We start from the raw sequence: 24,196 nt of genomic DNA on the forward strand, positions 1-24,196 counted from the left end.
TTGCCTTCCTAGGATTGAACCTGTTCTCCCCTTCCTTGGATTGAACCTGTTCTCCCCTTCCTTGGATTGAACTTGTTCTCGCCTTCCTAGGATTGAACCTGTTCTCCCCTTCCTTGGATTGAACCTGTTCTCCCCTTCCCTGGATTGAGCCTCTAATTCCCTTCCTCGGATTGAACCTGTTCTCCCCTTCCTCGGATTGAACGTACAATATAATCTTTAATACATATTTCATATTTTGAGTTGTTTAACACTGCAGTATCTGTGTAGTTGCTACATGTATATAGGAGAGCCCTGCTTATACATCAGGTTAGTCCGGTGGCCTGGTGGCTAAAGCTTCCGCTTCACACACGGAGGGCCCGGGTTCGATTCCCGGCAGGTGGAAACATTTCGACACTTTTTCCTTACACCTGTTGTCCTGTTCACCTAGCAGCAAATAGGTACCTGGGTGTTAGTTGACTGGTGTGGGTCGCATCCTGGGGGACAAGATTAAGGACCCCAATGGAAATAAGTTAGACAGTCCTCGATGATGCACTGACTTTCTTGGGTTATCCTGGGTGGCTAACCCTCCAGGGTTAAAAATCCAAATGAAATCTTATCTTATCTTGTCTTCCAGGTTACTGCTGTATAGGAGAGCCCTGCTTATAGAACAGGTTAGGTTCTGGACTACCGCTGTAAAGCAAAAATTGCTGTAAAGTGAATCATAGTCCTTTTTTCCACCTTCAAACGCATATAAAAGCCTGATAGCATGTTTACGCTATCATATATTAAATGAGCAATAGAACTAGGCCTAAACATCTACAGTATACACACTACTAATAAAATATTATCATCCTTAGGTTATAGCAAGTGCCTGACCCATGGCTGGGCTCTGGGAGTGGAAAGACTTGAAAGTCATTAAACATAAAGGTATATCTGAATAAATGAAGAATAGGTATGATTGAAAGCTGCCGCATTAGCAAAACGCTATATAACAAAGCACTGTAAAGCGGGACCCTCCTGTATCCATTACTTTTGTTGATGATACAGTAATGTCATGCAAGAGTTCTTTACTGTGTTTTATTTCAGTATCTGGTGGAGAAGATACTAAACATTCCTGGTGGGAAGAGGTTTCAATAAAATGTCAAAATGTTTGGCTTATCTGTCATGAATGATTAAATATTTTGTCAAGGTAATCAGTTGCATTATCAGTTATGTACAGTTAGGCAAAGTTCATTTGGTTTGTGTGATACATATGATATGTCAACACATGTCTCCTCTGCAGCTACAAGTTGGGAGTTAAATCACCAACACTGCCCAGTAAGCAGTATTGAAACCAAATATAACCATCCTTTAACAATTTAAGATTAGATAAATTTTATCAGGAAAATCTAAAAACATTTTAGTTGCAAAAAGTTGTACAATGGCTCTGAGGGTATATAGCAACATGTCTTACTAAAATCTAGGTCAATTTCTTGTGTATTATTTTAAGTAAATTTCTCAATTTACGTTATTTAAGTTAGGTTAGATTGTAGCCTATTAACAAAGACTTAACATTTATTTATAACATACCACAATGTCAATAAATGCAATAATTCATTGAGACAATAAAACCTTTTGAAGCATGAATTTAAAAACTGGCCCACTGAGCAAACTACAATACACAGTAACAATCACTTCTTGAGTCAAAGTTACACATTCGACTTTCTTAGCCACCATGAAAGACCGACTTTCATTAGGACAGACTACATACAGATATTTTACAAATAAAAACACTGTATATTATATAAATTTTATCCTTGGGAAACCCAGTAAAGCATAGTATGTATATACATACGTATACGCTTGCAGTAGTTATGATGACAAATTTTCACATAAAAATTCATACACCACTACAATTATCAACACTGCAGTATAAATTTACTTTTAATTATTTATTTTTTTAACATGCTGGCTGTCTCCCACTGAGGTATGGTGACCTGAAAAAGAAACACTTTCACCATCATTCACAATATCACTGTCTTGCCAGAGGCACATGGATATGACGTTTCAAATGTCTCTCCAAATTGCAAATACATATATGATATCCAAAATTAATCAAATATGTACAGTAGATTAAACAAAAGTGGCCAAAAGTTACACACACACATCGAGCCATACAAATGCTGTGATGTTGCCGTTGGGAAAAATAAATCATTGGCTGTATTTCTTGTTTTGTTATGGTTACTACAGGTAATACCATACAGTCAGTGACCACACCACCCCAAAGGAAATAAGAAGTCACTTTGACATTTTTGGATTTTGGGTTATGCTGCCATGTATGATAATTTATGTAACTGTGTTTATATGTACCTGTATCTAAATAAACTTACTGCACTGAATGCACTGCTTCTCATCTGGTCAGTGGCTGTAAGCAACACTGGGTCTTGTTAGTACCTTGGAAGGGTGACTGCCTTTAATCACCAGGAAGTCACTGAGTTATTTCCAGTGAAACACTAAATCAGTGGTACTCCAGGCAGGCTCCACTTCACAGTGCTTTGCTTTACAACATTTCGCTAATACAAAGCGATTTTCAATTTTACCGATTCTTTATTTATTTGGACTTCCTACAATAAAGTTATTCAACACTCGTTATTACCTAATAAGGTTGGAAATATTTTATGATAAGTAATGTGTGTATTGTACTATATGCATTTTTTCAGACCAAGGTCTATGGCTCACCTAATACGTATATGATAGTGTAAACATGTTAGCAGGCTTTTATAAGCATGTGAAAGTGAGAAAAGGCTATGTTCCACTTTACAGTGATTTTCACTTGACAACAGTAACCTGTAACCTAACCTGCTGTATAAGTGGGGACCTCCTGTATCATATATAGTGTAAATTACCTAGGATAACCCTAAAATGTCAATGACTTAATTTCTATCTGCAAAGTTTTGATAACATTATACACTATATACAGGTTTTAGTAATCATTTGTAAGTTCTCATATAGTTTGATGTATTTTCAGATTAATGTGTTACGGGTGTGCACTGATAAGTAGGATACAAAAACCCTAGTCAAGGTAAGTACTGCAGGGATAATAATTTTAAATGTTTTCATGTTTGACAATGCAGAACAAAACTGAAAGTACATATTTGATTTATGATTCCATGTAATGTAAAAATATGGTGCACAAATTTCTGTGATCTAATTAACTTATTACTACTACCATAATTTCCTGCATATAAGACGATGTTTCCGAGCACTTGTAATGTAGTGTTAGTAAACAACAGCCCAAAGTCTACCCTTGACCCTGACCTCGAGCATATAAGGCACAGGGTGATTTTTCCAAGACTTTTTTGTGGGGAAAAAAAGCACGTCTTATATGTTGGAAATTACAGTACTCACCTCCTGACTTATTTACTGATATTTTTGTCACCTGACCAGTCTTCTAACTTCCCCTGACCTCTTTTTTGACCTGCTTTCTGGTTTTCTTCCCATCTCTCACTCAGTTGTCACTTGATAATGTTCAGGAAAAACCAAAACCTTGTCTGAGAATTTTCTCTCAAAAGTTTGCTATTTTCAGCTTTAAATCTGACGGCTTGTTTTTGCTAGAGCCAGCGGAGTCTGTGTCTTCATTAGTTGCATGTTGTGTAATGCCAGAGTATTTACACTGCTTCTTCTTGTAATACATCAGAAAAAACTCCCCTACTGGCTGGTGTATCAGTGGCACTTTGATACAAACATGGCTGCTGGTGCCATCCTTGACAATCATTGTTGGCTGTTGGTGCATTTCTGACAGAAACATGGCTACCAATGCATCCCTGACAATCAGTAATCACTGCCAGTGTTATTCTGAGACTCAGATATTGCTGTTAATGCCACTGGCACTCGAATGTGGCTGTCAGTACCATCCTGACACTCAAACATGGCTGTCTGTACCCCAAGATTTTTTTTAATTGCATTAGTGATTATTTTCATAGTGGTAATCTATTGAGTTTCACATGATATAGTAATAACAGTAAGTATAAAATATCTTAAAAAGTATCCGAGAAAGTTAATGCCAGGAAGCAGCACATGGAAAAAAATACGTATATATATCAGCATCTCTGATGATGAATTAAACATATGTGAAACATTTGGGTATGTTTACTTGTAGACATTTAACCATCTAGTGCTTTGTCAATACAATTGTATTTTGTGTGTGAGGTCATAAGTGAGATGGAATCTCAGCTTTATAAGTCTTCTGCTCTTTTATTATTTTTACTATTCCTTGATGGAAACATAAACACGTATGCAGTTTAATGTGATCCTTTATTGACAACGTTTCACCCACACAGTGGGCTTTTTTCAAGTCACAAACAGATCTACCTGGGGTGGAAGGTACGGGGGTAGATCTGTTTGTGACTTGAAAAAGCCCACTGTGTGGGCGAAACGTTGTCAATAAAGCATCACATTAAACTGCATATGTGTTTATGTTTCCATTGTGTCGGTATTTTATACCATTTATTTTCACTATTCCTTGATGATGGGAGAAATCACATTAGAATTTCACTAATTTTTTTCACTGAGGTTATTTTGCATATTTGATATCACTTGTTTACTGTGATCTTATTGCATATTATGCCCATGTATAGTAATGATAAAACCACTGGATGGTTAATGTCTACAGGCATAGATACACAGGTGTTACATATGTCTAATTCAGCATCTTTACTAACACAGTGTACGTAGCAACCCTGCCTTTCACAGGGATCAGGTTCGTAGAGTTGATGTGAATTCTGAAACCTCTGATACGTATAAGGAAAATTCATTCATCCGAATAATTTAATTTTTCCCTGTGTTGCTGTAAATATGGCTTGAATCTGTTTAATATTGATATTCGTAAGCTAGTGATGGCAAAAGCGTTTCTCTTTAGGGTCACCCTGCCTTTGTGGGAGATGGCCAGCTTATTAAAAAAAAAATATGTATGCACATTATTAATCAAATTCTGTAGTTCTCAGTTTTAGGTGCCTGGCACTTAGCATAAAAAAGTCAGTGGACACAAAAAAAAAAAAATGAAAGCTCAGTCATGAAATAGCACACTACCATAACATACTGGAGCAAGACATATGGGAGGAAGCGTAAGATAAACCCAGTGAAAAGCAGGGGTGAAGTGGGCACAATAAGGGAACACTGTATCATCATCTGTGGACCCCAGATTATTCAACATCTTAACAGAGTACTGTATATCAGAAACACTGCTGAAACCAGTCTAGTAGTCTTCAAGAGGAAACTGGACAAGTATCTTCACCAGGTGCTAGATCAACCAGGCTGTGATGGATATGTGGGACAGCAGGCCACCAACACCAGCCTGGTTGACCAGGCAAGCACTAGACGAGCCTGGCACATGGCTAAGCTCCAGGAGTAGAAAAACCTCTGAATTTATCGAAGGTAAAGGGAGATTGATGGTAATAGACTCAGGTCATATGGAGGTTGGTGGGAAGGTACTGTGACCAGGACTGAGGCTCATCAGGTCACTCGGCTGCTGCTGCAATCCCAAATCATTTATAAGAAAAGTTCAGACGATTGAGATTATGCAAATGTTGGGAGTTCCATTAAAATGTTAATGGGAAGGCTTACGAAGTGAGATTTCCTCTACACTGCCTTATTCAGGCTTTCCACTCATTGTTCTTTCTTCTGCCTCTCTTCCATTCTTCGTGTATGTTAGTGGTACAGTATACTTGTAAGTAAGTGCTGTATGTGTACATGTATGTTGTGTGTGTGATGTCTGTACTTATATGCAGTCAGTATTGCCCTTGTTCCAGTCATAGTATTATATATATATATATATATATATATATATATATATATATATATATATATATATATATATATATATATATATATATATATATATATATATATATATATATATACATATATATATATATATATATATATATATATATATATATATATATATATATATATATATATATATATGTCGTGCCGAATATGTAAAACTGGTCAATTAGCAAGAACTCATTTAAAATTAAGTCCTTTCTAAAATTTTCTCTTATACGTTTAAAGATATATTTTTTTCATTAATGTTAATGTAAAAAATTTTAATTTTGCACCAAAAGAATCTTAGAAAACTTACCTAACCTTGTTATAACAAGAACAATTTATTTTAGCCTAACCCAACTAAATATATTTTAGATTTGTTTAAAATAATTTAATACCAAACAAACACAGTGAAATGTATTTTTTTCGTTAGGTTCAGAATGATTTTGGCGAAATTATTGCATACACAAATTTTCACTTGTCCTATATGGCAAGATGAGCGTTGCTATTTAAGCCAAGATCGCAAGTTCTGCCTATTCGGCACGACATATATATATATATATATATATATATATATATATATATATATATATATATATATATATATATTATATATATATATATATATATATATATATATATATATATATATATATATATATATATATATATATATATATTATATATATATATATATATATATATATATATATATATATATATATATATATATATTATATATATATTATATATATATATTCTTTCTTTCAACACACTGGCCATATCCCACCGAGGTGGGATGGCCCAAAAGGAAAAACGAAAGTTTCTCCTTTTACAAAGGGGTGTGTATATATATGCTTGTACATGCATGTGTAGTGTGACCTAAGTGTAAGTAGAAGAAGCAAGACGTACCTGAAACCTTGCATGTTCATGAGACAGAAAAATGGACACCAGCAATCCTACCATCATGTAAAACAATTACAGGCTTTCGTTTTACACTCGCTTGGCAGGACGGTAGTACCTCCCTGGGTGGTTGCTGTCTACCAGCCTACTACCTAGAATATATATATATATATATATATATATATATATATATATATATATATATATATATATATATATATATATATATATATATATATATATATATATATATATATATATATATTAATGATTCCTGCATCCACAGAACAAAGTGGTTTTTAAGCAAATACAACACTCCGACCAGCCGGGAATCGAACCCAGGACATATATCCCAGCTCCTGGGAACCAAGGTAACCTCCCAACACCTTAATGAACAGACAGACACTGAGTTGAGGCTTCTTAAGATTATACCAGGCTAACAGCTCTCTAGTTGACTCAGTAACTGACCAGGCTGACAGCTTTCTAGTTGACTCAGTAACTGACCAGGCTGACAGCATGCTAGTTGACTCAGTAACTGACCAGGCTGACAGCTTGCTAGTTGACTCAGTAGCAGACCAGGCTGACAGCTTACTAGTTGACTCAGTAACAGACCAGGTTGACAGCTTGCTAGTTGACTCAGTAACAGACCAAGCTGACAGCTTTCTAGTTGACTCAGTAACAGACCAAGCTGACAGCTTGCTAGTTGACTCAGTAACTGACCAGGCTGACAGCTTGGTAGTTGACTCAGTAACTGACCAGGCTGACAGCTTGCTAGTTGACTCAGTAACTGACCAGTCTGACAGCTTGCTAGTTGACTCAGTAACTGACCAGGCTGACAGCTTGCTAGTTGACTCAGTAACAGACCAGGCTGACATGTTGCTAGTTGACTCAGTAACTGACCAGGCTGACAGCTTGCTAGTTGACTCAGTAACAGACCAAGCTGACAGCTTGCTAGTTGACTCAGTAACAGACCAAGCTGACAGCTTGCTAGTTGACTCAGTAACTGACCAGGCTGACAGCTTGCTAGTTGACTCAGTAACTGACCAGGCTGACAGCTTGCTAGTTGACTCAGTAACAGACCAGGCTGACAGCTTGCTAGTTGACTCAGTAACAGACCAGGCTGACAGCTTGCTAGTTGACTCAGTAACTGACTAGGCTGACAGCTTGCTAGTTGACTCAGTAACTGACCACGCTGACAGCTTGCTAGTTAACTCAGTAACAGACCAGACTGACAGCTTGCTAGTTGACTCAGTAACAGACCAGGCTGACAGCTTGCTAGTTGACTCAGTAACAGACCAGGCTGACAGCTTGCTAGTTGACTCAGTAACAGACCAGGCTGACAGCTTGCTAGTTGACTCAGTAACAGACCAGGCTGACAGCTTGCTAGTTGACTCAGTAACAGACCAGGCTGACAGCTTGCTAGTTGACTCAGTAACAGACCAGGCTGACAGCTTGCTAGTTGACTCAGTAACAGACCAGGCTGACAGCTTGCTAGTTGACTCAGTAACAGACCAGGCTGACAGCTTGCTAGTTGACTCAGTAACAGACCAGGCTGACAGCTTGCTAGTTGACTCAGTAACAGACCAGGCTGACAGCTTGCTAGTTGACTCAGTAACAGACCAGGCTGACAGCTTGCTAGTTGACTCAGTAACAGACCAGGCTGACAGCTTGCTAGTTGACTCAGTAACAGACCAGGCTGACAGCTTGCTAGTTGACTCAGTAACAGACCAGGCTGACAGCTTGCTAGTTGACTCAGTAACAGACCAGGCTGACAGCTTGCTAGTTGACTCAGTAACAGACCAGGCTGACAGCTTGCTAGTTGACTCAGTAACAGACCAGGCTGACAGCTTGCTAGTTGACTCAGTAACAGACCAGGCTGACAGCTTGCTAGTTGACTCAGTAACAGACCAGGCTGACAGCTTGCTAGTTGACTCAGTAACAGACCAGGCTGACAGCTTGCTAGTTGACTCAGTAACAGACCAGGCTGACAGCTTGCTAGTTGACTCAGTAACAGACCAGGCTGACAGCTTGCTAGTTGACTCAGTAACAGACCAGGCTGACAGCTTGCTAGTTGACTCAGTAACAGACCAGGCTGACAGCTTGCTAGTTGACTCAGTAACAGACCAGGCTGACAGCTTGCTAGTTGACTCAGTAACAGACCAGGCTGACAGCTTGCTAGTTGACTCAGTAACAGACCAGGCTGACAGCTTGCTAGTTGACTCAGTAACAGACCAGGCTGACAGCTTGCTAGTTGACTCAGTAACAGACCAGGCAGGAGTCTCTGGGAGGGTGCCCAGGATGAGCAGCAGTAGTGTTAAATAAGAGTGTAGGGACAGCCAAGTGCCGTGAGCATTATGTACATCCAGTATCATGCACATTCAGGCACCGCACACACTCATGCACCATGAACACGTATGTACATCCAGCCATGTTTTCACCCAGCACCCCGAGTATGTACACTTACTGTAAATCTGCAGCTCAATTACGAAAGACTGTCTTGGTGTATCAGTCAGCTTCACACAGCCTCGTGCTGTTCTGAGAATAACACTGGCCTATGTAAGGCGGGTTCATGTTGTGCATCATTACTGCTCGGTTGATTTTTTTGGTCACCAGACAGCTTACATAGCTATTTATTGATTATATGTACCACCCCCTACGACTTAGTAGTCATTCATGGATGTAGTAATGTAATGCTTATATCTACTTGCTGAAGGGAGAGAGAGAGAGAGAGAGAGAGTACATGATAATATATATATGGAAAGTACTTGAAGGGTATACACTGCCATAACAACATACTGGAGTGAGAGATATGGGAGAATGTGTAGAATAAACCAGTGAAAGGCAGGGGCGCCATGGGCACAAGAGAACATTGTATCAACATCCGTGGTCCCACTTTTTTATTTTTTATCATCTTAGCACGATATATCAGAAACTGCCGGAGCAGGTGTAGAAGTCTTCAAGAGGAAATAGAGAATTTCCTCCACCAAGTGCCGAATCAACCAGGCTGTGATGATTATGCGGGCCACCAGCAGCAACCGCCAAGTTGATCAGGCAAGCTCCAGACAAGCCTGGCCCAAGGGCACACAACTTGTGTAGGAGGTTATTACTGACCCCCAATGGAGTTCCACTTGTGGCCGCTGACATCACTCATTCCTCCCTATTAATGCACCTTCAAAAGTTGTTGACTGCACGCTTCTGCAGGAGAGTCGCACATCCCACCAACTGAAGTAATCCATTCAACGCAACTCAGTAGTAGTTAGTAGTAGTAGCAACAGCAACAATGGTGGATGAAAAACTAGGAGTTCCGAAGTTGTCTCTATATATTCGTATTTTTTCGCTCTCTCCACCTTGTCAATTCCTCTCAGTATTTTGTACGTCGTAATCATGTCACCTCTGATCCTTCTGTCCTCTAGTGTGGTCAAGTTTAGCTTCTCTACTCTAACAGATCATCCCCCTCAGCTCTGGGACTAGTTTAGTAGCAAACCTGCATTTTTTCAAATTTCTTTACATACTTTATCAGATGTGGATTCCATACTGGCGCTGCGTACTCCAAGATGGGTCTGACATGTGTCGTGTATAAGGTGGTGAATGCCTCCTTGTTCATGTTCCTGAAAGCTGATCTTAAATTTGCCAGTTTCACCTTTGCTGCAGTGGTTATTAAGTTGATGTGTGCTCACACAGCCAGGAGTGCGAATCCATCCTGTAGCGGAGATGCGGGGGCCAGGAGCTTAAAGTCGACCCCACAAAACTAGCAATAACTACACTTTATCTCCGCAGGTAACCTCCTTGTATATCACAGGGTCTTCAGTTATGTCTCTCATAAACCCCTTCCACTCTCTCTTTCTCTAGCAGCGCTGTATGACTTATGGGTTTAGCGCTTCATTTTGATTATAATCTCTTTCCTCTCTTTGTGTTTATTGTATCTTCTTTTCTTCCTGCTTGAGATATTCGTCTTGTTTTCGTTATAGCTGGCTGAGAGGGAGGAAGGAAACACATGCAAGAAACAAGGTTTATCGACCTGCCAGCTGGCTGGCTGGCTGGCTGGGGCAAGGGGAAAATATGTAAGGGTGTGGGAGAGTATTGGGCACAGCCTCCAGCATCCAGGTTTTTGGTGGGAGGGAGGAAGGGGTGGAGGGGGGAGGTGGTGGAGGCGTGGCTTGGAATTGGGTCAGCTGGGTACGGGTGTACTGGCACTGACGCCTGGAGCGGGGTGGTAAAGTGGCACTGGAGTGCCACTGTCCCTCGCATCATCCCCGCGGGGTAATGGCACTCACGCTGCTGATGCTGGTGGTGGTGTTGGTTGTTGTAGTGGTGTTGGTGGTTGTAGCGGTGTTGGTGGTTGGTAGTAGTGGTGGTGGTTTGTAGTGGTGGTTGGTAGCGGTGGTGGTGGTTTGTAGTGGTGGCTGGTAGCGGTGGTGGTGGTTGGTAGTGGTGGTGGTGGTGGTGGTGATTGCTTGCTTATTGTTTTGTTGTTGTTCAAGGACTCCAATGGAAATAAGTCACTTTGTCTTTTGTGTTATCCCACCTAATTGATACATATAATAATTTGTGCAACTGTATTTATGCGTACTTGTATCTAAATAAACTTACTAATGATGGTGCTTTTGCCCCCTACACCTACTGCTGCGTGTGTGTACACTCCCAGTTTTATTCATCTATTTGCGGCTGCAGAGCTCGGAGAAAGGGGGGGTCGAGTTTTGGTTCTCCGGCCCTCCCTGCCCCTCGCGTTTCTTAGGTACACAAACGTTCACACACGCTATTTCTGGCTACAACATAACAAGAGACTTTGATAAGAACGTACCGAAAGATATACTACCAAAGCTAAATCAATAGCCTGGAATTATAGCAAGTATAACGACTTTGACATTAATCTTGAAACTGCGTATGGGCTCTGCATCCATATCTTCTATCACTCAGATGGTTACTCTTGGTTGTCAGTCCCTCAGCCTGGAGAAGAGTTCAGCTCCGTGGAACTGAACTCTTCTCCAGGCTGAGGGATTGACCACGTCAAATACTTTTTTCTCCAGGGTTGATGGACTGCTCCCTCTGTATTTGACTGAAGAAGCCTACCGTGTAGACGAAACGTTTCAACAAAAAAGATACCCAACTGTTGCACATGTGTCTTCATCATCAACATGTCGGTATTTTATACCATTTTCTACCTGCCATGTAACAGTATTAAATTTAGCCGTGAATGACCTTTGAGGACTTAGGGTGTGTAGAGAGCAGCTCAGAGGGTAGGACAGTGTTGCTGGTGAGTGGAGACCAACTTTGTGCAAGAACCCACAATCAACGCTGCAAGCAACTCATCCTGCACTCACTACTAGTGCTGCTACTCTCTCTCTCCCTCTCCCTCCCTCCCTCTCCCCTCCTTCCCCTCCCTCCCTCCCCTTTCTGTGACTGTTTTCGAAGGCTTTTCTACTTGACCATCCCGACCTTTGGCCAAGCGTCCTGATTTTGAATATCTGTTCACCCAGGATGTTGCTGTTAGCGAGTCACTGCCACACATAGCTGTCATAGCCCATTGGCAGAGTTGGTTATCCTGTCTACTCCTACACTTGTACTGGCAACATTTCTGATATCTAGTGTTAGCTGATTGATTAGTCTAGGACCACGGATGTTGACGTGTTCTCTTATTATGGCTGTGGCAGCCCAGCTTTCAGCCTGACTCATTTGACACTTCCACATCTTTCACTTAAGAAGTTGTTATGGAAGAATGTAGATTTGGGACCTGACCGTACAGTATCTTCAAGATGTGTATTATCAGACTCACTCATTCTCTCTCTCTCTCTCTCTCTCTCTCTCTCTCTCTCTGTCTCTCTCTCTGTCTCTCTCTCTCTCGCTCTCTCTCGCTCTCTCTCCCTCTCCCTCCCCCCCTCCCTCCCTCCCTCCCTCCCTCCTCCCTCCCTCCCCTCCCTCCCTCCCTCCCTCCCTCCCTCCCTCCCTCCCTCCCCTCCCTCCCCTCCCTCCCCTCCCTCCCTCCCTCCCTCCTCCCTCCCCTCCCTCCCTCCCTCCCTCCCTCCTCCCTCCCTCCCTCCCTCCCTCCCTCCCTCCCCTCCCTCCCTCCCTCCCTCCCTCCCTCCCTCCCTCCCTCCTCCCCTCCCTCCCCTCCCCTCCCTCCCTCCCTCCCTCCCTCCCCTCCCCTCCCTCCCCTCCCCTCCCCTCCCCTCCCCTCCCTCCCTCCCCTCCCTCCCCTCCCTCCCCTCCTCCCCTCCCCTCCCTCCCCTCCCCCACCCCCCTCTCTCCCTCCCCCTCCCTGCCCTCCAGGAAGGTAATGGTCATGTTGGACACGATACACGAAGGCCAGCAGAGTGAATTGTGTAGTTTGGACAGCAGTCATATATCCTGCGTACGTGGCCTGCTTCCTGGGTGTCGCTGTTGTATCCTAGCCTGCTGCTTGTTATCTTGCTGTTATCCTCTTAGGTTTGTCTTATCGGTTCTGTTACTTTTATATTGATGGTGGTAACGTGATGCGTGTTATGTCGGTGTTATGAGCGGCACGTGTAGCTGACCTCCATGTATCAGACTGATGTTATCACCATGGAATCTGATATTAGAATTCTAAGTCATTTGTTGACCACACTCAGCCCGGCCCTCAGGAAGTGCTGTGCCTCGTCTTGTCTCTTTGTACATACATGGTACACAATACCGACAACATGAAGAATTAGACACATGTGCAACATCTGGGTATCTTTATTGCAGACGTTTCGCCCTCCAGTGGCTTTACATTTTTCCAATTATGTCCTTGAATTTGTGTTGATAAAGCAACTGGATGGAAAACGTCTGCAGTAAAGATGCCCGGATGTTGCACCTGTGTCTAATTCGTTATTTTGTCTCTTTATATTTATCCATATCCTTATTGCCATCGTTATCCTTCTGGACATGTTGCTGCTGCCTCTGATATTACCGTTTCTACTAATGCTTCTGCTGCCGTTTCTAATTCTGTTTCTTCCTGATTTAGTTTCTGTTGCTGCTTCTAAGGTTACGGCTTTGGTTCTGGTGCCGAGGCTGTTATTTATGCAGCTTCTCTTTCTGTTGCTGCCCCTGCTGTTGCTGCTTCTGCTGTTGCTGCCTCTGCTGTTGCTGCCTCTACTGTTGCTGCCTCTGCTGTTGCTGCCTCTGCTGTTGCTGCCTCTACTGTTGCTGCCTCTGCTGTTGCTGCCTCTGCTGTTGCTGCCTCTGTTATTTTGGTCGCTACTGCTGCTACTATATTGCTCCTATATAAATGTAAATGCATATCTGTGTGTGTGTGTGTGTGTGTGTGTGTGTGTGTGTGTGTGTGTGTGTGTGTGTGTGTGTGTGTGTGTGTGTGTGTGTGTGTGTGTGTGTGTGTGTGTGTGTGTGTGTAAAATGGGTTTTAGAGAATGCAATTTGTAAAGTGTATCTGTGTGCTATCAGCTGCCATGTTCAATTTAGAACTATGTGAGGATAGAGCTCTCGCAGTAATTGCCCTTCAAGGGGAGCCTTGACGCCTGTGTAGGGCTCTTGATCAAAGGAATCGCACACCTGATTTTCCCTTCCATTTCCCCAGGCGGTGGATGACCCGTATAGGTTTTGCGCTTCCCCATGAATATGATAAATAGATGTATTTCTGTCTACGCGACGCGAGAAAGGTATTTCTGCCCCCGCGGCATGGTCCATGACCAGGCCTCGCGGTGGAACAGTGCCTGATCAACCAGGCTGTTGCTGCCGGCCGCACGTAAGCCGTCGTACGAAACACAGCCGGGATGGTCAAGAACTGACTGTCTGTCCAGTTCCCTCTTGAAGACAACCAGGGGTATATTGGTAATTCCCTCTTATGTATGCTGGGAGGCAGTTGAACAGTCTTGGGTCTCTGACACTTATTGTATTGTCTCTTAGTGTACTCATGGATCCCCTTCATTTACGGGAGCAGCAAAACTCTGGGAACTCATCAGAGGTATTTGGAAGGTAAAAGTATATCAGTGTAGACTGTATAAATGTATAATATATACCTTATAAATGTACATTGTATAAATGTATATACTGGATGCAGTATTCATTACTGGGTAATATAAGAGAGGGTATATACCTTTGATGAGTTTCGAGAGTCTTACTACTCTCGGAGCCCGGGCATGGGCCAGGCTCGTATTGGAGAAGGAAGAACGTGTTAAAAGCTACGTACGCTATCGTTCCATCTCCCGGTATTTTAACTGTCATTCTCATCTGCAGCGTCTCATTTTCAACCTTCTAAATGTTAACTTCAAATTAAATGTATATATTGCAAGGAAGAATTTGATGGGTGATTTTAATCTTAAAAATAGCGGCGAGGGGAATGTTATTAACTGTGTTGGCGTGTGATAACTAGCCTCTCTCTCTCTCTCTCTCTCTCTCTCTCTCTCTCTCTCTCTCTCTCTCTCTCTCTCTCTCTCTCTCTCTGAATTCACATTACCTAAAGATTATTTCGGTGCTAACCCCCCTCCGCTGTATGATCCCTGGATCCCTTCCTCCCCCCAGCAATATGGTCCATGAATCTCCTCTCCCCCTCAGAATGGTCCCTGGGCCCCCTCCACCGCAGTATGGTCCCTGACCTGGCTGTTGTTCCCTGGAGTCTACCTGGAGTCTATTGTATGCACCACAGCCTGGCTTATCAGGAACTTACTGGAGAAACTTATCCGCTTCCCTCTCGTCGACATTGCTAAAGTCTTGTTTCTTGGTAATTTTCCCTTATGGAGAGAAGTTGTTAAAGAGCCTTGGTCCCTCTACACTTAACTTACTCAGTACACTTGTTTTTGAATGCAGGTATTTTGTATCGTCTGCTGAGGCTCTGGCTTTCGTGGTAAGAAATAAAAATGCATGGGCCAGTAGGCCTGCTGCAGTGTTCCTTAGTTCTTATGTTCTTATGTAAAAGGAATGTCATAAGAAAGGAGCACTGCAGCTGGCTTACTGGCGCAATATATACACAGTTCACCTGAGCTAAGTCACGTGATGGAAGTCTGGTGTAGGAACTAGGTCAGGTGGAGGAACCAAGTTAGGTGCCGAAAGACATGACTTGAAGACAAGGGTATTTATGATATCAGGTTTCCACTGGCCTTAAGAAATGTTGAAATTGGGTCGTAAAAATAATCATAGCCTACGCATGGATTCTTATCTGTGAAAAAATAGTGAAATTCCCAGCGCTTTGGGGATTTCTCATAGTATCATTATCAGTTCCTTAATGTGAGAAATCACGAAAGCGCTTGTAATTTTTAGTGTTCTAATGAGGGACTGACCACCTCAAGTGTTTTTTCTCCAAGGTTGATGGACTGATTACATCATCTTTATTTCACTACTACTCCTCCCTCTGTATTTGACTGAAGAAGCCTACTGTGTAGACGAAACGTTTCATCGATCAAGATAACCATCTGTTGCACATGTGTCTTAATCTTCAAGTAAGGTATAGTTGATGGATGGGAGGGTGGGGGAGGTGGGGGGATGGGAGGGGGAAGTGACCCAAATAGAAGTATGTACCAGTACCACCACTACCCTAGCACCTGTCTGTCTGGTGCTGGTGTATCGATCTCGCACAATCACCATCACTACAGCTGTCGCATGGTGTGGGTGATTCCAAACTGATGGTGGTGTGAGCCCATCACCATCACCATTGCTATAGCCTGGTGTTAGTGAGTACATACCGGTGATAGTATAGTACTCTAGTACACGAGTGTGAGTGTTAGTCTGTTATTACCTGTTAAGTAGGGAAATGTCGAGAAATGGTAACTGATTGCCCTCCTCCTCCTCCTCCTCTAGTGTAAATTTAGATTGTAGGCTCCAATGTTGATGTCACGTACTTCTAGATTTTTGGGTACAGTGACCAAAATATCAGTGTACCGCATCTATGCAGCTAACCTTGTTACCTTACTGAGCATCCGTCTGGCTTCTAGGTCCTCTACTACTGCTGCTACTACCCACCTGACCTTCCACCTGACTACTGTTACTATCATTCACGAAATCGTAATGACACGATTGCAAACAAACCATACCACGGGCGGGGTTAGAACCCGCGATCAGAGAGTCTGGAGTTTTGAGACTCTCCGATTGTTAGGTGAGACACATATGCAACAGTTAGGTATCTTTATTATGAAACGTTTCGCCTACACAGTAGGCTTCTTCAGAGGAGTACAGAAAAGTTGATAGAAGCAGAAGATACTTGAAGACGATGTAATCAGTCCATCACCCTTAAAGTTTTGAGGTGGTCAGTCCCTCAGTCTGGAGAAGAGCATTGTTCCATAGTATGAAACAATATGGAGATGAAGTGACAGGATGGAGCTTATAAAGCGCCAAGAGGTGAGACGTAGGCCACTAGGAGAGTTAAGAACTCAGATGTTCAGAGGTCAGGTCCCTCTCAAATCCAGCCGCTCTCACTAGTGGAAGTTGTCGAAGTTGATTGCAGGTCTGTACCAAGATACCCTTGTGTTGCAGTGTCTGACAGATTGAACATTAAAATGGTATAAAATACCGACAGGTTGTTAGGTAAGACACATATGCAACAGTTAGGTATCTTTATTATGAAACGTCTTCAAGTATCTTCTGCTTCTATCAACTTTTCTGTACTCGACTGAAGAAGCCTACTGTGTAGGCGAAACGTTTCATAATAAAGATACCTAACTGTTGCATATGTGTCTTACCTAACAACCTGTCGGTATTTTATACCATTTTAATGTTCAATCTGTCAGACACTGCAACACAAGGGTATCTTGGTACAGACCTGCAATCAACTTCGACAACTTCCACTAGTGAGAGCGGCTGGATTTGAGAGGGACCTGACCTCTGAACATCTGAGTTCTTACCTCTCCTAGTGGCCTACGTCTCACCTCTTGGCGCTATATAAGCTCCATCCTGTCACTTCATCTCCATATTGTTTCATACTATGGAACAATGCTCTTCTCCAGACTGAGGGACTGACCACCTCAAAACTTTAAGGGTGATGGACTGATTACATCGTCTTCAAGTATCTTCTGCTTCTATCAACTTTTCTGTACTCGACTGAAGAAGCCTACTGTGTAGGCGAAACGTTTCATAATAAAGATACCTAACTGTTGCATATGTGTCTTACCTAACAACCTGTCGGTATTTTATACCATTTTAATGTTCAGACTCTCCGATCGCGGGTTCTAACCCCGCCCGTGGTATTTTTTTTTTTTTACTGTCACTATATATAATCGTTTCTAAGTTATCTTTGTATTAGAACTAAAGAAGCCACTCGAGGCTACACGTTGCCTTTAATAAATATCCTGAACGATACAAGAACGATACAAGATTAAGACACATGTGCAACCTCTCACCTACACAGTAGTCTTCTTTAGTCAGATATGTAAGGGGCAGTAGAAATGAAATAAAGATGATGTAATCAATCCACCAACCTTGGAGAAAAAAGTATTTGAGGAGGTCAGTCCCTCAACCTGGAGAAGAGTCTGGAAGGATACGAAGCTGAAGTATGAGAGCGGAGTTTAAGTGTCTCTTTTCCACACTTGTACCTGCGGTGGCTTCCGGAGGTGACTGTCCCCGCCACCCGGTCCCAGATCAGACCTCCTGCTTGCTACCCTGATCGATCAAGCTGTTAGTGCCCACTGCCTTCGGTCCAGGACATTTATGATTGGAAATTTTGGTAGGAGTAGCGAGTGGTTGAAGTCACTCGTGGCAAAACGTTTCCATCAGTGTCCTTCAGTGACACAAATGCAGTATAGTACGATCATTTATTGACCTTTCACCCACACACTGGGCTTGATCAAGTTAGATCTGTTTGTAACATGAAGCTCACTGTGTGAGAGAAACATGTCAGTACAACATCGAATTATATTGTATTTGTGCGTGTCTTTTCCATGACGTCAGTATTTTACAACATTTCTCTCAAATGCAACTAATGTGACATTTTATTGTGGCAACGTTTCGCTCTCCAGCAGCTTGATAAAGCTCCTGGAGAGCGAAACGTTGCCGCAATAAAATGTCACATTAGTTGCATTTGTGTCCTTTTACTTTACATATTGTCAGTAATTCTACTAATATTAATATACAACATTTCTCTCCGTCAGTATAGTATTGACACCTGTAGTCCCACTGGCTCCTCATTTCCTCTGATAAAAACATCAGTGTTGCTAGAGTGTAGCTTCCAACACATGCCACTAGTTAGTTCCCTTATACACCTGCTTCACTCTGTAGCAGTGTTGCTAGAGTGTAGCTTCTAACACATGTCACTAGTTAGTTCCCTTATACACCTGCTTCACTCTGTAGCAGTGTTGCTGGAGTGTAGCTTCCAACACATGTCACTAGTTAGTTCCCTTATACACCTGCTTCACTCTGTAGCAGTGTTGCTGGAGTGTAGCTTCCAACACATGTCACTAGTTAGTTCCCTTATACACCTGCTTCACTCTGTAGCAGTGTTGCTGGAGTGTAGCTTCCAACACATGTCACTAGTTAGTTCCCTTATGCACCTGCTTCACTCTGTAGCAGTGTTGCTGGAGTGTAGACACATGCTAATATACACCTGGAAGGTGCTTGAGGGCTTGGTCCCAAATCTGCACACTGCCATAGCAGCATACTGGAACAAGAGATATGGGAAGAAGTGCCAGATAAACCTAGTGGAAAGCAGGGGTACAGTGAGCACAATAAGGGAACACTGTATCAACATTCGTGGTCCCAGACTATTCAACGTCTTAACTGAAAATATTATAAATACTGCTGGAACAAGTATAGAAGTTTTTATGGGGAAACCGGACAAGTATCTTCACTAGGTGCCAGATCACCCAGGCTGTGATGGTTATGTGGGGCAGCGGGCCTTCAACAGCAACAGCCTGGTTGACCAGGCAAGCACCAGAGTAGAAAAACTCTCGGAACTCATCAAAGGTATTACCACCAGTTCCCTTACACACCTGCTTCACCCTGGCACAGTATTGCTGGAGGGTGTACACAATTTGAGGACCTCTGACACTTACTGAGTTCTGTGTTATTGTGTTCATCGCACCCCGAGCTTTTATTGTGGCTGCCTTCAAAAGGGAGTTGGACAGATACCTTCAGTCAGTGCCCTATCAGCCGGGCTGTGGTTCGTACGTTTGACTACGTGGTGCCAGCATTAACAGTCTGGTTGATCAGACCCTGATACAGGGAGGTCTGGTCAAGGACTGGGCCACGGGGGCGTTGACCCCCGGAACACCCTTAAGATAGGTAGGTATCGTAGAATTAGAGCTTTTCCATAAATGTAAGAGTAATAATTATTATTATCCTCTTAGGATGCCACTGACACAGATGTCTGTATCATCTGCAAAGGATGTTAAATTACTGTAATTTACATCTTTGTCTATAACCCATATGAGAAAGAGAGTTGTCACTCAGTAGATAGGCTTTAAACCTCGGAAACTAACTAGAAGCACACTACAGATTGCGAGAGCTCTCGCGTCATCAGCTCCCCTCAGAGAGGGAAAGAGAGAGAGAGAGAGAGATAGAGAGAGGAACTCGTATCAGCCGCTCCTGCTGCCTAGTAGCAGACACTGCTTTCTCTCCACTATATCTTGGATTCGGTTCTGGCAGCCATTTTGATCATTTACTTGCCTCTCACTTGTTTCCTTTTGTTTGGATTGATGCTACACATACTTCTGTTTAACTGTCATATACGTCCACTATATTGCAATACTTTAGTGTCCATGCTCCACCAGGACTCAAATGGAAATGAGTCACTCTGACGCTTTTGGGGTTATTCTAGGCAATTTACACATATGTCGCTATGTATTATAATTCGTGTGACTGTATTCATGTGTGCCTGTACCTAAATAAACTTGGTTAGCTTAGCGGACTCTGCGGCGTTTGTTATACTTGCGAAATTTGCTGGAAAGCGTGGGTAACAGGCTGGAGATTTGTTAGGCTATCAGTACTAGCTGTGATCCCCGTGTGGGAGGCTGGGCGCTGTTAGACAGCCAGGAAGGGAATTTCCATAAATGCAAATATGTTCGTCTGGTAAGAGACATATGTTCAAACAAGTACCGAGGATTGTATTAATGTTGTTAGAATTACCGACAGTATGTTAAGTAGAAGGCCACAACTGCAACTGATGCGACATTTTATTGTGGCAACGTTTCGCTCTCCAGGAGCTGTCAAGCCGTTACGGCTTGACAGAGCTACGTGATCTGGATGATAGATAAGCAGGATATGTTTACAAGCATAATGAGAAGTATGTGAATAAGTCACGATATAAAACTGATGTAGATAAATGATTCAGAGAACTGACAGGTTGATGAATTAGACACTTATGCAATGCTTGGGTATCTTTATTGTGGAAACGTTTCTCCAACCAGTGGCTTCCTCAGTTCAGTACAGAGAAGAATGGAGTAAGGAAGCTAGTGGTTGGCGAAACGTTACCACAATAAAGATACGCAAGTGTCTAATTCATTATATAATTTATAACATACCAAGAACACATTTCGTCATCCAGAGACTTGATCTAGAACTTGAGGGATTGATATCGTAGGAGTTCTTAAATGGAGATATCGAGGGTTGAAGGTAGACACACTTGTTGGATGGTAACGATATATTGTCAGACTGTGATGATGGGAATTGGAGCCCACTGCCTTGCCTGTCTTTGCCTGGGTGTCTACGCCGACTGAGAGGGAGGCAGAGGTACGAGCCTACACATGCGCATCCCGTGACGTCACACAAAGTCACAGGCCTACAAGGGATCTCATATCTAAAGCACATGGATGATACTAATATGCTATGCTATATAACACAGGGATCAGCAACTATGCTGACAGCTCGGTCATGTTACGTATGTCGTCTCGACATACACTACTATCTATAGGCTGAACAGGCAGGCGGTTCTGGGCTGATTCTATACAATAACAAATTCATATATAACTTAGAACTAATGGATGGTATCATAATGGATGTTACAACATGAGTTTTACGTAATGGGTGTCAACGTAATGAGTTTTAACGTAATGCATTACCAACTATAAGATCAAATCATTGTACAATATGGATGGAATTGATCGATCGATCTGTATTCATGCACTCTACAGATTCTGAGGAAGAATAAATATATATATATACAAGGTGAAATTAACAGCAAAGGCATCTGGTGCACTCAGACTATTACTGTCAATTCTCAGAATACGGAGGGAACGTGAACACGAAAATAAAAATTTTTTCTGAAAAACTAATCAGTTAATAACAAACAGTTGACAATTTACTTCATCTCGGACATCTAGTTATAGACTATGTACATTTAAACCCAATTCTGCGAGGGTGAGGTTTACATATGCAGAATGGTTATCATCTCTGGGAGGATCGAATTCCTCTGCAATGGCTAACACATGCCTTGACTGAGGGAGATCTAAACGAGTATCTACAAAAGATACTTGTGGATTTCTCATTACTTGTCGAGTACGCAAGGAGTAACGACATTCAGGTTGGTTATCTGACTGAGTATCTGAGGTAGAGGGTACAGAGTCAAGAGGATTTTCAGCATCTGTCATATTAGTCTGGGTAGCAATATCATCAACATCGCATACTAATTTCATATGATCTAAATGCGATTCTTTATACTGACCAGTACTAATTTCTCTAACCTTATACTTATTACCAGTGATATGTTCAACTACTCGATAAGGACCAACAAACTTTTGATCAAGCTTTGGCATTGCAGACGTTTTGTTAAAGTTAGTCAGCATAACTCTCGAACCTACTTTGATTTTGGATGGCTTTGCTCGAGTGTTTGCGATTCTTGTAAATTCTGCTGTTGATTTATGAAGTGTTTCACGGATTCTTCTAAAAACACTTTGAGCTAAGCTGGTATGAGTTGCTATGAAATCATCAGGGTTGTAATTTGGTTTCGGATTAGAATATAGCAACTCATAAGGCAAACGCGTATCTACACCATACAATGCATAATGTGGAGTATCACCTATGGAAGCATTGTAAGCAGAATTTACAGCACACTGCACATCAGGTATAACTTCATCCCAAGTTTCACTGTTGGGATTGATAGTGGCTCTCAAGACATCAAGTACTTTCTTATTGGTACGTTCCGCTAACCCATTGCTGGCAGGATGATGAGGAACAATGGTGGATTTAGAGATCTTGTACAAGGTGCACAAATTTTCAAGAATCTCATTACAGAATTCACCTCCATTATCTGTTACTAGGGACTTAGGGGTGGTATGCCTGCAGATAATGCGTTCTTTAAACGCTTTAGCTTCTGTCTCGGCAGTCTTATCTGCAATAGGAACTAACTCACAATATCTGGTGAAATGGTCTACCATAACACATAGATGTTTGTTGCCCTGGAGGGAACATTGGAAATTAGTTAACAAATCTAGCACAACTCTTTCCCAAGGTTCGCTAGTGGTTGGATACACTTGGATTGGATTAGGACCATTAGCATTACCTTTATGTTGCATGCAGACACTACATTTCTTAACATACTCAGAAATATCAGTTGCCATACGTGGCCAAAAGTATTTCATTCTGGCTTGTTTCACAGAACGATCCATACCAGGGTGTGCAACACCTGGTGCATCATGAACTAGCTGTAGAGCTACGTTCACTAGTGACTGTGGAATTACTAACTGGTAAACTCTTCTGCTTGGAGTACCCAACTCGGCTGTTCGATACAGTAATTCTTGGCTCATTACAAAGTCACTAATGGGTGCTGGTGGCTTCACAGTAAGAATAAGATCTTCCTGGAGCAGGAATCGAATCACCAGAACACAAGGGATCGGTTCTTTCTTACTGGAGGAATGAACAAACTCGGTGGAGTGGATGACTCCCCCCGGTTGAAAAAATTAACGCTATAACACGCAATATGAGCAAGGGAGAACGAATCTACTATCTCAAACTGCAAGCACAGGAGAAAATAAATGAACACGGTCAACAATGCTGACATTCTGAGTCGCACACAGTGACACGAGGTATCAACTATAAAGAAACTACACTTACAAACGTTAACATGTGAAAGTTACTCGAGAAATAACTTCTAACAATGCACTGATTACTGTCAACTAGGATGGGATCACCATCTGGAACATTAGGAACAACAACAGACACACTAGTGAGAACACTAGCTGTAACAGAGACGTCTTTCTGCAGACAGCATGTCACATCAACAAGAGATGGCATTACTAGTTTCAAGTAATCGTTTTCTGACAAGGCATCCCCTGTGGAGAAACTACTACTCGAACTAGCAGTCATTGCAGGGATAGGATGTGCACTCAAGGCAGTCTGAGTGTCCTCGGACACTTGAGGCAACGGAACACTATCCTGCAAGTCTGAAGGTGTAGGTGGAACACAGATGGGAGTGACAGAATTACTAGTGCCTGACCGCTCGGCTACGTTAATAAGTAATGAACGAATCTATAGGAACTTAATCTGAACTTCACATTTCGCAGCACTTTAACAAATCTCAGATACAAGCTGTGAGAACAAACACATTGCTCAAGGGCTAGGTATTGTCTTTCAGTCAGTAAGGAAATGTTGGTACTGTGGACTGATTCATATTGACTTTGACTGGCATGATACAGTAAGT

At 42.2% G+C, this 24,196-nt stretch overlaps 1 protein-coding gene across 11 annotated transcripts in view; it reads left to right on the top strand.

Moving 5' to 3' along the window:
- Positions 1-24,196, top strand: part of ZnT63C (zinc transporter 63C) — a 207,291-nt gene that overhangs the window by 3,194 nt on the left and 179,901 nt on the right. For 7 of the 11 annotated variants that reach the window (XM_070102681.1, XM_070102684.1, XM_070102694.1 and 4 more), the window contains exon 2: positions 2,987-3,040. The gene's annotated coding sequence lies outside the window, so the exon portion shown is untranslated. Of the gene's footprint in view, positions 1-1,188; positions 1,297-2,986; positions 3,041-24,196 lie in introns of those variants that run through there. The other 4 variants (XM_070102679.1, XM_070102683.1, XM_070102691.1 and 1 more) reach the window with 2 other exon arrangements.

This window comes from Cherax quadricarinatus, chromosome 83, assembly GCF_038502225.1.
Source record: "Cherax quadricarinatus isolate ZL_2023a chromosome 83, ASM3850222v1, whole genome shotgun sequence".
Classification (NCBI taxonomy): Eukaryota; Metazoa; Arthropoda; class Malacostraca; order Decapoda; family Parastacidae; genus Cherax; species Cherax quadricarinatus.